This window comes from Lampetra fluviatilis, chromosome 14 (assembly GCF_964198595.1).
Source record: "Lampetra fluviatilis chromosome 14, kcLamFluv1.1, whole genome shotgun sequence".
Lineage (NCBI taxonomy): Eukaryota > Metazoa > Chordata > Hyperoartia > Petromyzontiformes > Petromyzontidae > Lampetra > Lampetra fluviatilis.
The window spans coordinates 5,073,409-5,086,396 of NC_136288.1; the positions used below are offsets into that span (position 1 = coordinate 5,073,409).

Sequence of the window (12,988 nt, forward strand, 5' to 3'; positions counted from 1 at the left end):
GAAATTTTTCCGGTAAACTACTCAGACAAGTCTGCGATCTCCTGGGCACAAAGAAAATTCGGACCTCCCCATATCACCCACAAACTGACGGGATGGTCGAACGTTTGCATCGCACCATCTCGTCCATGTTATCACAACAAGTTTCGGACTCTCAAACGGATTGGGACCTACAAATTCAGGGGGTCTTGGCGGCGTACCGGATGGTACCCCATGCGGCTACGGGGTTTTCTCCCTTTTACCTCATGTACGGCCGAGAACCAGACCCGCCTGTTCGTGCCCAGTTGCGGATCCCCGTGCCGCAGGGAAAAACTAATCTGGCTGACCACGTTAAATTTAATCTGGACAAATTGACCGAGGCACGGGATGCTGCAATGCAAAACTCTGACCTCCGTCAGAAGGCGAATGAGTGCCTCAGATTGAGTCGAGCGCACATGCTGCAGTGGAAGCCGGGGGACAAGGCATGGTTGCACTGCCCCCAGGTGCCACTGGCAACCTCCTCTAAACTGGTGCGGCCGTGGCGGGGCCCTGTGGAAGTGGTGGAGGTGTTACGTCCGCAGTGCGTGCGCATCAAGTGGGGGAAGCGGCGATGGTTCGTGCACCCCTCCAGATTAAAACCCTTCGCTGCGGTACACAACCCCACTTCACACGCGCGTGGCCAAACATGTGGGGGGTCGGCCGACTTGCTGGGTCCGTCTCCGTCGCTCTCACCTAATGCCTTGCCGGCTGTGCCACCTTCAGGAGCATCAGGAGTGACGGGCTCACGCCCGATCACCCCTCCTGCGGATACCGAGGGTCACGCGGAGTCAGATGAATGCTCACCTCAAGACGGACAGTCGCCACCTGATGGTCCGCCACGCGCGGTTACCCCGTGTGAGGGGCCCGCTGCAAGGACGCGCGCTAAAATGCGCAAACTTTTGTGAGGCCGGAAAATGTGTACATAGCTGTTGTGTTTATTGGGTGTTGTGTGGATGGTGTGTTTCCCACTCCTCGGATGTACATATGTTGGGTTCACCGTTTGTTGTGTGTGCGTGGTGGGTTCCCTGCTGATTGTATATAGGCTGTTTTTTTTACGGAATTCGTATTTATTCGGGGGGGGTGCGACGGGTTGTTTCTCATCTTGTTGTTGCGTCTTGTTCTGGTTCCTGTTATGGTTCAAAAATAGTGAGGCACACGCGCGGTCAGGGGGTGAAGGCACCTTTATTGTCAAATTTTTGTATGTTGGCAGCCGGGACGGCTGCATGCTATGTGGGGGGGAGTGATGTAGGTGTGTTACAGAGAGCCCGTTATGCATGGCAGCCTATGGTAAACAAGCACAGTGGGCGGGGCTACGTCAGTGCACGGGCAGGTGCCCTCTACGACGTCCGCGCTTCGGACGTTACGATCCCCCGGGGCCCCACCCCTCAGGGAGGGGGGTGTATAAAAGGGGAATGTATTGGGGGGCTCGGGAGTGATGTGTTAGCTAAGAAGAGAAGACGGAAGACGTCCTAGATAGAGCCCTGGTCTCCCCCTGGTACGCCGTCCTTGTCAGGACCGCGGAGGCTCGAGCCAGTGGCGTGGTACCAGAGCCAGAGCCAGTGCTGGTCTGGACTCTGAGTACCGGGCCCGACTGACCAGTGTCGGGCCAAGATAGCCTCCCCTAGTCCACGAGAGGAGGACTCTGAGGCAGGCTAGGGTTAGCTAGGAGGTGTGTCCTCAGATAGACGGGTGAGGGGGCCGATACCCCCTCAAGTGTGTATGTCACAACGTATGGTGTTAATAAACCAGTGTGCCTCCAACTATCCGGTGTGAACGAGTCGTGAGCGTTACTACACTGCTGTAGTGACAAAAAGAGTATACGCTGATTCCATTTTGTTTATTGCCTGACTCAATTAAAAGTTTGGGATACTACTGTTCCAACATTCCATTTCCATTGAGAAGGAAATAAAATAAAAGCGATTTACTGCTCAAACCAACAATGAGATGGTGCTCATTACACATTTACAGCCCTGAGACAGTGGTGGAAATTCGACATTATCATGCCCGGAGAGAGGCTATCCATAGGACGCCCACTCTTGACTTTCCCACAAAGGGAGACATATGCCAACCCTGGAGGGATTGTGGCCTGAGCCAAACCCAACCAACATTGAAGTGTGCAACCTTCTGATTGTGAGCCACCAGCAGTTTGCACTGATAAGCCATTCGAAAAACACCAGTTGATGAACCAGGAATGTTGAATCACATTGAGGATGAAAATCAAGGCCTGACAACCCTTCGTGAAGATAACAATGTAGTTATTTATTAATATATATTGATTTTACTTTTTTTTATGTGGTTTTACATATTTTGCCACTACAATTTATTTCACAACATTTTAATAGTTATCTGATACAGCATGCTCTTGAAAACAAAAACATTGATTTCCCTTTATAGATTTGCTGCAAATGAAACTTCAGTGACCTAAAATCCAACCCAGGAGTCTAATGTGTAATGCCAGATTTTCCAAATGGCACTCATCCAATTTAATGTATTAAGTGATTTATAGTTTTTCATTCAATTCACATTAAATATGTTAGCCATAACACAACATGTCTTCACTGCCGTGCTCAAGCTTCCTTGTGGAATGCTTGCAAGTACTAAAATTACAGGCATGCTGTTTATATCCATCAACTGTTCATTGTCTTTTTTTCGTGCAGCAGTGGTAGTTCATTTATCTATTTGTAGGACATAAAACAAATATGTATTTAGTTCTGTTCGAACTGTGTTGACTTCCCAATGTTGTTACTGCTTGATTCTGTGAAACATAATCCAGATATGGTATTCCCTCATTCACTTGGCATATTGCCTGTGTCTAAGCAGTATACAAGTTTATGAGCTAAGAATAATAATAGTAATAATAATATACTGTACAGCTATTTGTCAATCCACTGCTTAATAAAGGTGTTCCCCATGCCATGTCATTCAAGTTTTTTTTGTTTTTACCATATTTCACCACTCTGGTCAGTGCACGGTTACTGAAGTGCAGAAACCAGGACGAGTTCAGATATCGCTCACCACTAACATGACCCTTGGATAGGAACTGATCTGCACAGTTGGCTCCGTTCGTTCGTTTCTCAATCCACTTGTCCTGGTAAGGGTCGCGGGGGCAGCATGTTGAATAGGGCGGTCCAGACCTCCCTTGCCAGGCGGTCAAGGCCAGCCGAGCGACATAGTCCCGCCAGCGTGTCCTGGGCTGGCCCTGGGGTTTTCGCTCAGTGGGATATTCCAGGTAGAGTTCTAGGGGGAGTTTACCGGGGGGGCATCCTACACATGTGTTCAAACGGTTGGCTACGTACATTGCGAAAACACGTTCCTTTAGAGTGGGCAGGTAGGAACTTGGTTGGACAGCGCATTCGTGAGATTTGTGTCACGTGGCGCAAGCTGCGTGGGGCGGCGCGTCACGTGGTGCTGAGCCCGCCCGAAGCGCTCTATGAAATACAAATCGAGGGCGTGGCTATGCACGACAGACAGACAAATAATCCCTGGTGGGCAGTGTGGAACTGTTGTTCCTACCTGTATTATGTGAACTCTTATCGACTACAACTTTGATTGTAGTGCTGTTCATTGCTGATCCTATGACATGTTAGTATTCTGGATCTGTGCTCAGCAACCATAACGAATGAAAACAAGCCACGCATATTCCTTCGAGGAAAATTGTCCACTGGCAAAATATCACGTTCCTTCGGAGTGGGTAGGTAGGAACTTGGTTGGACAGCGTATTCGTGCAATCCGTGTCATGCGGCGCAAGCTGCGTGGGGCGGCGCGTCACGTGGTGCTGAGCCCGCCCGAAGCACTCTATGAAATACCAATCGAGGGTTTTGCTATGCACGACAGACAGACAAATAATCCCTGGTGGGCAGTGTGGAACTGTTATTCATACCTGTATCACCTCGTGGAGATGCCGGGGATTGAACCCGGCGCCTCACACATGCGAAGCATGCGCTCTACCACTGATCTACATCCCAATGGTGGTTCTATCTGGGCGCAGTTCCACCTCGGTATGGGGTGAAACTTCGTCATCAGCCTCTTCCTCTCCCTTGTCACCCCACTCACTCTCCTGTTGGCCCTGGGCCCTGAACCCATCGATTCTGCACAGAGTCCAAGCAAAATTTATGTTTTTGAAACAAATAAATAACAAGAATACATGTGGATGGATCCTATAATGTTTTCCCAATTTATTTATTCTGGGAAATATTACTGGTAGGAACCTCCTGGTTACACCAGCCCACAGGGGATTATTGTGTCCATCCGTCCGTTGTGCATCCAAAAATGGGAGGGGTGGGGCTGGGTGGAGAGGGGAGGGTGGGGAGGGGCTGGGTGGGGAGGGGAGGGTGGGGCTGGGTGGGGAGGGGCTGGTCACCCCGTGGTGCCCTGATATAACTCAACGTTTAACCTACTCACGCCGGCTTGTGCCCGCCCTCACAGTCGGCCATATTTGCGGAATACACCATGCCGTCGTTGACCCTGGCCATTGACCGAGCAACCCAACGTTCCTACCAGCTCCCTCTGCAGGAATGTGTTAAATTCGTAAATAAAAAAACGTGTTTTGGATCATTTTAAGCACTTGTTTTCATCTCCAAATTGTTAAATAAACCATTTGATAACTGTGTGCATCGCTAGTTATACAAATAGCAAGTTCCTGAAATCAACAGAAATTAATCCGAAAGTATCGGTCATTTAGGGTAATATTTACGAAAGTTAATGTGCACCCCTATTACAGGGACATTAACACAGCCAATTGATTTTGGAAATCAACCTTTGTTGAAAACATAAATTAACTAAAAGGTTCCGACATGGAGATGCATGGAGATGCCAGGGATTGAACCCAGGTCCTCACACATGCAAAGCGTGCGCTGTACCACTGAGCTACATCCCCACCACGCTGGAAGCCAGGCAGGTAGCCAACCCCCTTAACTATCGGCCCCTCCCCTTACCCCCCCTCCCTTAGGCCCCTCCCCCCACCCCCTATCCTTAGGCCCCTCTCCGCCCTCCCTCAGGCCCCTCCGCTGACCGCCCCCCCTCCCTTAGGCCCCTCGCCTGACCACCCCCCCCATATCCTTAGGCCCCTCCCCTGACCACCCCCCATATCCTTCGGCCCCTCCCCTGACCCACCTTCCCTTAGGCCCGTCCCCTGACCACCCCCCATATCCTTCGGCCCCTCCCCTGACCCCCCTTCCCTTAGGCCCCTCCCCTGACCACCCCCCATATCCTTAGGCCCCTCCCCTGACCCCCCTCCCTTAGGCCCCTCCTCTGACCCCCCCCCCCCCTCAAGCCCCTCTCCTGACTTCCACCTTCCTTAGGCCCCTCCCCTGACCCTCCTCCCTTAAGGCACCTCCCCTCTCCGAACCCGGCAGAAGTTCTCCACCAATCAAAGAGCTGTTTATATTATATATTTATTTATGCACGACAGACAGACAAAAAATCCCTGATTCATAGAGCAGTAGATTAACCACATTGCTACCACACCCGATTGGATATGAGTTTGCACTAATATAGTACTATTTGATTATGCACGACTCCTGCTACCGTGTCAGTATTTACCCAAAGTCTTCCTCGCTGGTGGCCATCCATGGCTTTGGCCAAGATGACATCTTGATCTTCCTAGCAAAACGAGATATTGGTCTTAATTGGCATTCACCCAGTTCTAAAAACCGCTTATTAATTTAATTTTACGAGATTGTCTATGTAAATAGATTCATTGTAATCAGTTTACATTGGAATGCTATTGGTAAAGCAATCGTTACAACAATCTAGATATTTATGCAAACTGAGTTGTTTCATCTTCATGTGCTCTCTCATCTGGCGTTAAAAACAATGAATTAGTATATTTTGTATTATTTCTATGATTAATTAATAAGACCGTGGTAATTCTCACGCTACTTTTGTGAACGCCAAATTGATTGGCCCTTTGTCTTCTCCATTATTGACCTCGACAGCATGATTGACGGCTGCATTGCCATTGAGCTGTATGAAGTGACGGGTGAGTAATTTGTCGGTACGCACGTATGATGGATTAGCCTCATAAAACTCTCTCGGAACTAAAGCACCTGATCAGAAGCAGCAGTATAACTCAATAGCGCAGGAGATAATTGGCCAATCAGCAGGTTCCACACACACCACCGTACCACCTACTACTGCCCTGACCATTATCACAGCTGGCACAATATATGGCCTGTATTGCAAATTTCTTATTTATGTTGTTGATATTGTTCGCAGTAATTCAATAGAAGGAATGCTTCTATGATATAACAGCACGCTGGACTTGCAAACAAGCAGTCGTAGAGTCACATGGATCTCCTGGTACAGCAGTGGAAGCAATGAGGCAAGATTTTTAAATTCCTTTCCCCCACTTATGTCTCATCATCATCACGATCCGTAGGCAGATAGCCCGAACGTGTCCACTGAACATTTCGTCATGTTTCCACTTTCCTCTGTCTTGTGCCAATATGCTCAAGTAGTGCCACATCTCTCTGGCACCAAGCTCTCATGATACTGTCGTCAAACCATTCTCTATTGAGCGTTCCTCTCTTTCCGGTTCCTTCACATTTTCTCCAACAACACGATTTTTATTTTCCTGTTGTTCATTCTACATATGTGTTCAAATAGTGCCAGTTTCCTTCTCATCATTACCTGCATCAGGTCTTATATCTTTGTGAAACATTTTTCTTACATTGGTCACTCTTCTACATTGGTCACTCTCTATCCCGAATGGCAAGATATTATCTCTGTCAGCCTTTTTCAATGTCCAAGTCTCACAAGTATACAATGCTGTACTGAACACGCATGTTCTTGTAGCTGATTTGCTTGCTTCTCCAGATATTATTGAATCCTGCCATTACTCATTTTGCCTTTGAGATCCTCACTCTTGTGTCTTTGGTGCAGTTGTTGTCCCATGCCAGTCTACTTCCCAAGTATACAAATTCCTTTACATTCACAATCTTGCTGCTTTATAGTATTACTTCTCTCTCAATGTCCTCCCTTCCAAACACCAACGTCTTTGTCTTTGCCACATTAATCCTCAGTCCTGCATCCTCTCTTGACATATTCAGTGCGTGAACACTTTCCTGCAGGACTGCACAGCTGTCTTCCATCGGATCTATGTCGCCCGCGAATCGCAGCTTGTTTATTCTTTCTCCTTGCACAAATATTCTTGTGCCGTTGTCCTGAATGGCATCCGTCACTCGACCTCTGTCTACCCAGCAGTACACATGGGTGCACCACGGTTAGTTGATCAGTAGGTCGCATGTGGTAGGGCAAAGTAAGGGTCATCCCACCTCTTTGAAGATGTCTGGCCAGAAGGCTTCTCTAGAACACTCTACCCCCATTGTTGATACCTAAGCCTGTTCAGTTTAATATAACAAAGCAAATATTAGAAAGCATGTTTTGCAGCGAGAACCACTTTCTTTTTAGCTCAACAGCTGTTGGCAATGTCGTGGCAACGGTGAAAACCGCATTGACATTTTCAACCAATTATAGTGACTTATGTACATTGAACATCTTTCACACCATATGTAGCCAGCCGTGCTCATCGGAGGTGCGAGACAAGAAATGATCAGACCAGTGGATATATGAGAACAGCTCAAGATGTATTTTCAACTGACAATAAGGTGAGGCGAACCAGCCGATGCTGTTGGCTCCATCTGATTGGCCACCCACAGTCAAATGCTTAAAGTGACGGTCTATGATTCTCAACCAATACCTTCTAAATCCCAGGCAGGGCACTGGGTAGGAACAATGGGTATACTGTTGGGTTGGTTGGATTCAGAATTGGATCACACCATTGCTCTCGTAAATCAGAATGACCAAGGTTGGATCGGTAAGTGACCTGATAAATATTGTGATAAAATAAATAAGCAGGCAATATACCTCATTCTCATATCTATCGTGCAACATAATAAAGTGTGTTTTACACATTCCATCAGCATCAAGGCCTTCTGGTAATTATTATGAGTATTATTCAGCAGCATTGGTTTAGTACCAGCAAATTCTGAACCGGTTTTGACATGCAGTGCATAATCATCAGTCAAGCAAGCTAACACCAATCACTGGTGAACTGCCGGATGGTTCTAAGCAAGAACCCTCTCTATTACACATGGGTCTTTATCAATATTCGTTCACATCCTGATGAGCAGATCAGGTTTTGTGTTTAGAATTCGATCATGTATAATGTAACAAAAAGATTGGAGGAATCATGAGAGGATTCATGAGATAATTGTTCTAGCTATCGTTTAGCATTACACTCAATAGAGGCTAAAAGATTCACCGTTATATATAATGTTTTTTGCAAATTAATGAACTCAAATGTAATCCAGCATTTACATATTTTCCCACTATAGTCTAACATGGTGGGAAAATAACTTTTAGTGTCTGAGACTGTTTGTTTATGTTACAGAAATTATGAACGTAGATATTGTTGATTACCCAGTCACATATTTAGCACACAGCCAAGCGCATCGTTTTACAATATTAATTTGGTTACATTATGCTGTATTCTCCCGATCATGTGACACACTTTTCCCCCACGTGATAGACCAGAAAGGGATCTAGGGGAAAGGTTAGGGAAGGGGCACATCGAGAACCTGCTCGTAGGTTCCAGAAGGGGGCGTGGTTGGGGGCGGTGCCTAGGTCACGGTGACATTATAAGAGGGGCCCCGGGAGGGGACCTCAGGGCCGTCGTGTGGAGTGGGATCTCGTCGTGCTGCTAATCTTCATCGTCGTCTCCGTCTTCACCATCTCGGCGTCGCCAGTCAGGCCGTCTACCAGCTGTCCTGACTGGGAACCGTAGTTACGAAATGTTACTGTCAGGCCGTGTTAATAAACAGAGTGCCTCCTACTCTTAATGTCTCTGAGTCAGTCACTCCATGCTATACTGTTTTTGTGACCCAGGTATTGAAAGAAAAATATGCTTTTGTCACAATGGGCTCTCAAGTAATGTCTCTATCTACATCTATAATCATGCAATCTTATAATAGCAATACTATTATTGTGATGCCTGTTGAAAATGTTTTGTATGCAGTATCTGAATTGGCTGACGTTATACTGGAGTATCCACTTTTGCGTCCAATGTAGTTGACACTTTCATATACACATATCTTAATACAAAAACACTGCTGCCGTGTAGTCTTCTGTGCTCATATACTGTGCAAATATACTGTAAAGTAGCTGATACTGAAAAAGATGGACACTTGAACCGAATGAGGAAAGCATTTGTCATTTACGACAGCCACCACAAAAAATAAAACGACAAAAATTCAGCACTGAGATATATATATGCGTGTGGAGTGTTATGTCAAATGCTTCATGATAACAACAACTAAAACACACACCAGCACACACAGAAAGGAGAAGTGCCATTAGGCACAGTGTGCGTCAGATCGCGTTTTTTCGGCAGATTCAAGGAATTAATCAGATTGCTGAAAAGTGGACAAATGGCTTTTCTCCCGCAGCTCCGTCCTTTTGAGCAGGTGCTCAAGAGGCTTTTGCCAAAACACGTGTCAGGTAATTACGTAAAATTCCTCCGTTCCACGTGAAAAATGCTTTGCTGCGAGAAAACAATGGTGTATCGGCCCAAATCGTCATCTATTCAGCAATAAAAAGGTCAGAGTGTAGGTCTTTTTAAATCCTTTATATTATATTCGCTTGCTTGCTTACGACCGTGCAAATCTTTCGGTCGTTTTTTAACCCACTTTCCGTGATCCAATCGAGCTGACATTTTCCACACAGACTCGTTAATGTTCGTGAAATAATTTTTCCAAAATTTTACGCTTTTTAGGACAAAAATATTATATTTAATTACCAATTGCTTAATGGTGCAATGCAATCATCTGACCCATAGGTGGCAGCCATCTCAAGCCAGAGGACGAGAGGACTCTAGCCGCCACGCATATAAAGGATTTATAGTGAAAAACTTTGTTTTTACGTGTTATACTTGTTTCTAATTAAAGGCGCATTCCTGTCATGACTTGATCGTGCCACGGATGGTGGGAGCGTTTCTGCCACATAGCGTTATCGAGAACCACGCAAGGGCGAATTTTGGTCTACTCTTTTCATGCTGGCCCACATGTCTGGAAAGATACGTGTATAAGAAGCCCACAAAATATAAACTATTAGTGGTTAATAAATTAGAGTATATTTTTTTCGTCTCTTTAATCATTGCTTACATTATTCTCTTCAGCTCTCCGCAAGAATAAATTGTTTTACCATGTACAGTACGTTTACGTAAGTAAAAATGCATTACTTATAGTTTGCAGACAAGTGCAGTGGATGCGACTGGATAGCGTGTACTATGAGTTTTTTTGACACGATTTAACGACTTGCCACTCCTCACTTGTGGAGGATCTTCACGAACTGAAGCTCAGTTTCAAGTTCTCGCAGATATGATTCTTCAGGAACTGACCCTTCCAAAAGCAGCTCCCAGCACTTGGACCGAAATGTCAGCGATCATGCCGATCATCACATACGGTTACAGCCCGACAACAAATCGGAGAGTTAAGTTGTAGCGACTGCGACATGGAGGGGGCTTGCAGATTGTGCTGATATCATGCGTGCAGGACATCCACCTGTGCTATTGCCTCCTTGATTTTTTTTTATAGTGGCAGTACAGCGACAAGGCTACTGACATATCTGTGCACAGTTTGAGACGTATTTATTTAGACAACAAAATTTTACTCTGGAACTTGGTTCTCCCAGGTGTAAGCAGCTAACGCAAGACTATCCTGAAAAAAAAGAAAAAAACATCAGTGAAGCTTTCCTGGGTAAATAAGTTATTTTTTTAGAAAATACACATGTAACAAAGATGCATATACAATTCATCTATATTGTACTGTCTGATCTGTTTATTTAAAGTGCGTTCATATATACACGCACATTTTCTTAGTATCTAATCCTAGACTTTTGTAAAGGCAATAGTGCAGTTAAGGTAATTCGCCAGCAATCATTAAATTCGCACATTTGTTGCAACGTGTTTACAATATGCTCAATGATCTGCAGCACAATCAAATATAATTGACTAGCATAGCTGCTAGTTTGTGCGTTTGAAATTCCCATTGATAGGCTGGCCACTTTCAGTTCTAAATTAAGTTACTGCCATTTTAACAGGGGGAAATGTATTTAAAGAGATTATCATCAGAGTCTCTGGGCTTTACACTGCACAACAATAATATCGCTTCCTATTACGAATGGATGTCGACAGTTTAATAAAGAGAGGGGGGGGTGACCTTCGTCCTGCAGCTATAGTTAGCTGAAGAAATTAGCTGAATTATTGATGACATTGGCCATCAAAACTGTGTATACATTCATTCAGGACATTTGTTGTCATGCCTTAAGAGAAGACGTAGATATAAGCATACAGAAAGGCATTATTGTTATATTGCTTACAGCCCATATGGGACTTATATAGGCATATGAAGCTAGTAATTCAAATTGCAAGCAGATTGTATAACAGTACGAGAGCAATTCTACTATGCAGTCATAGGGGGCATATTTTTTGTACTCGAGAGTTGTTTTAACCATAGTTGATATTTTGAAACAATCCAAATTAACAATAGCAGCATTCGCGTGCACAGTTCGTCTAGAACACGTTATGCAAGTGTAGTGGCTTCAACTGAGTCGCAGACGTACTTCTTGGAGGCAACACACATTTATTTACACCAACACATTAACACAAAAGGGTTACTGCCCCTTCACCATATAACCTATGGTGGTGGACCACCAGGCTAACTACGTTACTGGGAGTAGCTACAATGGCCAGGACCCTGGCTCGGGTCCTCGTCCACGTGTTGGTGACTTCTTCTTGGACGTAGAACGTAGATCTTCAGACAATGACAGCAACGCAGAGCCCTGGTTCCTGGTGGGGACCCGGTTTATATGGTCCCGGGTCGTGGCTGGCCCGGCCCTTGGCCACGACCACCTTCGAGAAAGCTCCTGTGGTTTCTCGACCCTTCCCGTAGGATCTCACCCTGACACGTGACCACCCCCTAGCCCCCGCCTGGGTCCCCTGTGTAGATTTTACTGGTCACGTGCCTTCCGGGGTCAACCAGAGTGCCATGGCCTAGGGTAACCTCATCCCATGGCTGACACTCTCACACTCGCTCCTGTAGGAGTCGGCACTGCATGCCACACGTGGTGCCACAGTGCTATCCCAGCGCTCACTGAACCCCCTCTAGGGCTGGTACTACACCCACTTATGGGGTGTCCGCGATGACAATGAATCGCACGCCGTGCCTCGCTAGAGCCGGCATTAATCAGCGACATTCACGATGTCACTACATACGTGATGTCCGCAATGTGCGTACATCGCACGCCGTGCCCCTCTAGGGCCGGCACCACACAGTGACATCTGAGATGTCACTACATCACCCCCCCCTTCCCGGCTTGAAACTAACTAAGTGAGTAAGGTAATAAAAGATGAGTAAAAAGTGATTAACCCTAAGTGTGCCTCAACAAGTAATAATAACAATTACCAATTAAATACCCAAACCCACCTATACAATATTTACACGACCTACAAATGTATATTAACAACGGGGAGGATGGTGTGAGTACAGAACAACACGAGAGAGAGAAAAAAAACAGTGCAGTGAACCGCGAACGCTCGGAATCCCCTTCATCGCTAACATCTCCCACCCTTACCATGTAACAACACCCACAAGCACAATAAAGGCTAGGTTCAGCCAATAACCAATACAGCTTACCAAGTGCGACAACCAACAAAGGGTGTGGGAGTGTGTGTGCTTGGGGATCATGAAACCCGAAGAGTTTTTGAACGAGTCATCATGGCCGGGCCACCAGGGGAGGTGGACTCGTTCTCCCTGGAGGTCCCGGGGGGAATATGCAAATGTCCCGTCGATCCCGGCTCCTCACAAAGAGCAGTAGGCCGGGTTGACGGGTTCTCCTCTCCCGAATCCAGTGGAGATAGAGCAGGCTGCGGCTTGGGGGACATCAGGCGCGTGGCACCTGAGGACGGGATAAGATC

The 12,988-nt window shown here is 46.3% G+C and overlaps 1 non-coding gene across 1 annotated transcript; it reads right to left on the bottom strand.

Annotated features, from left to right (window-relative positions):
* Window positions 1-4,819: 4,819 nt before the first annotated feature.
* Window positions 4,820-4,891, bottom strand: TRNAA-UGC (transfer RNA alanine (anticodon UGC)). Its single transcript has one exon. It is a non-coding gene; the product is annotated as a tRNA-Ala (tRNA).
* Window positions 4,892-12,988: the final 8,097 nt, after the last annotated feature.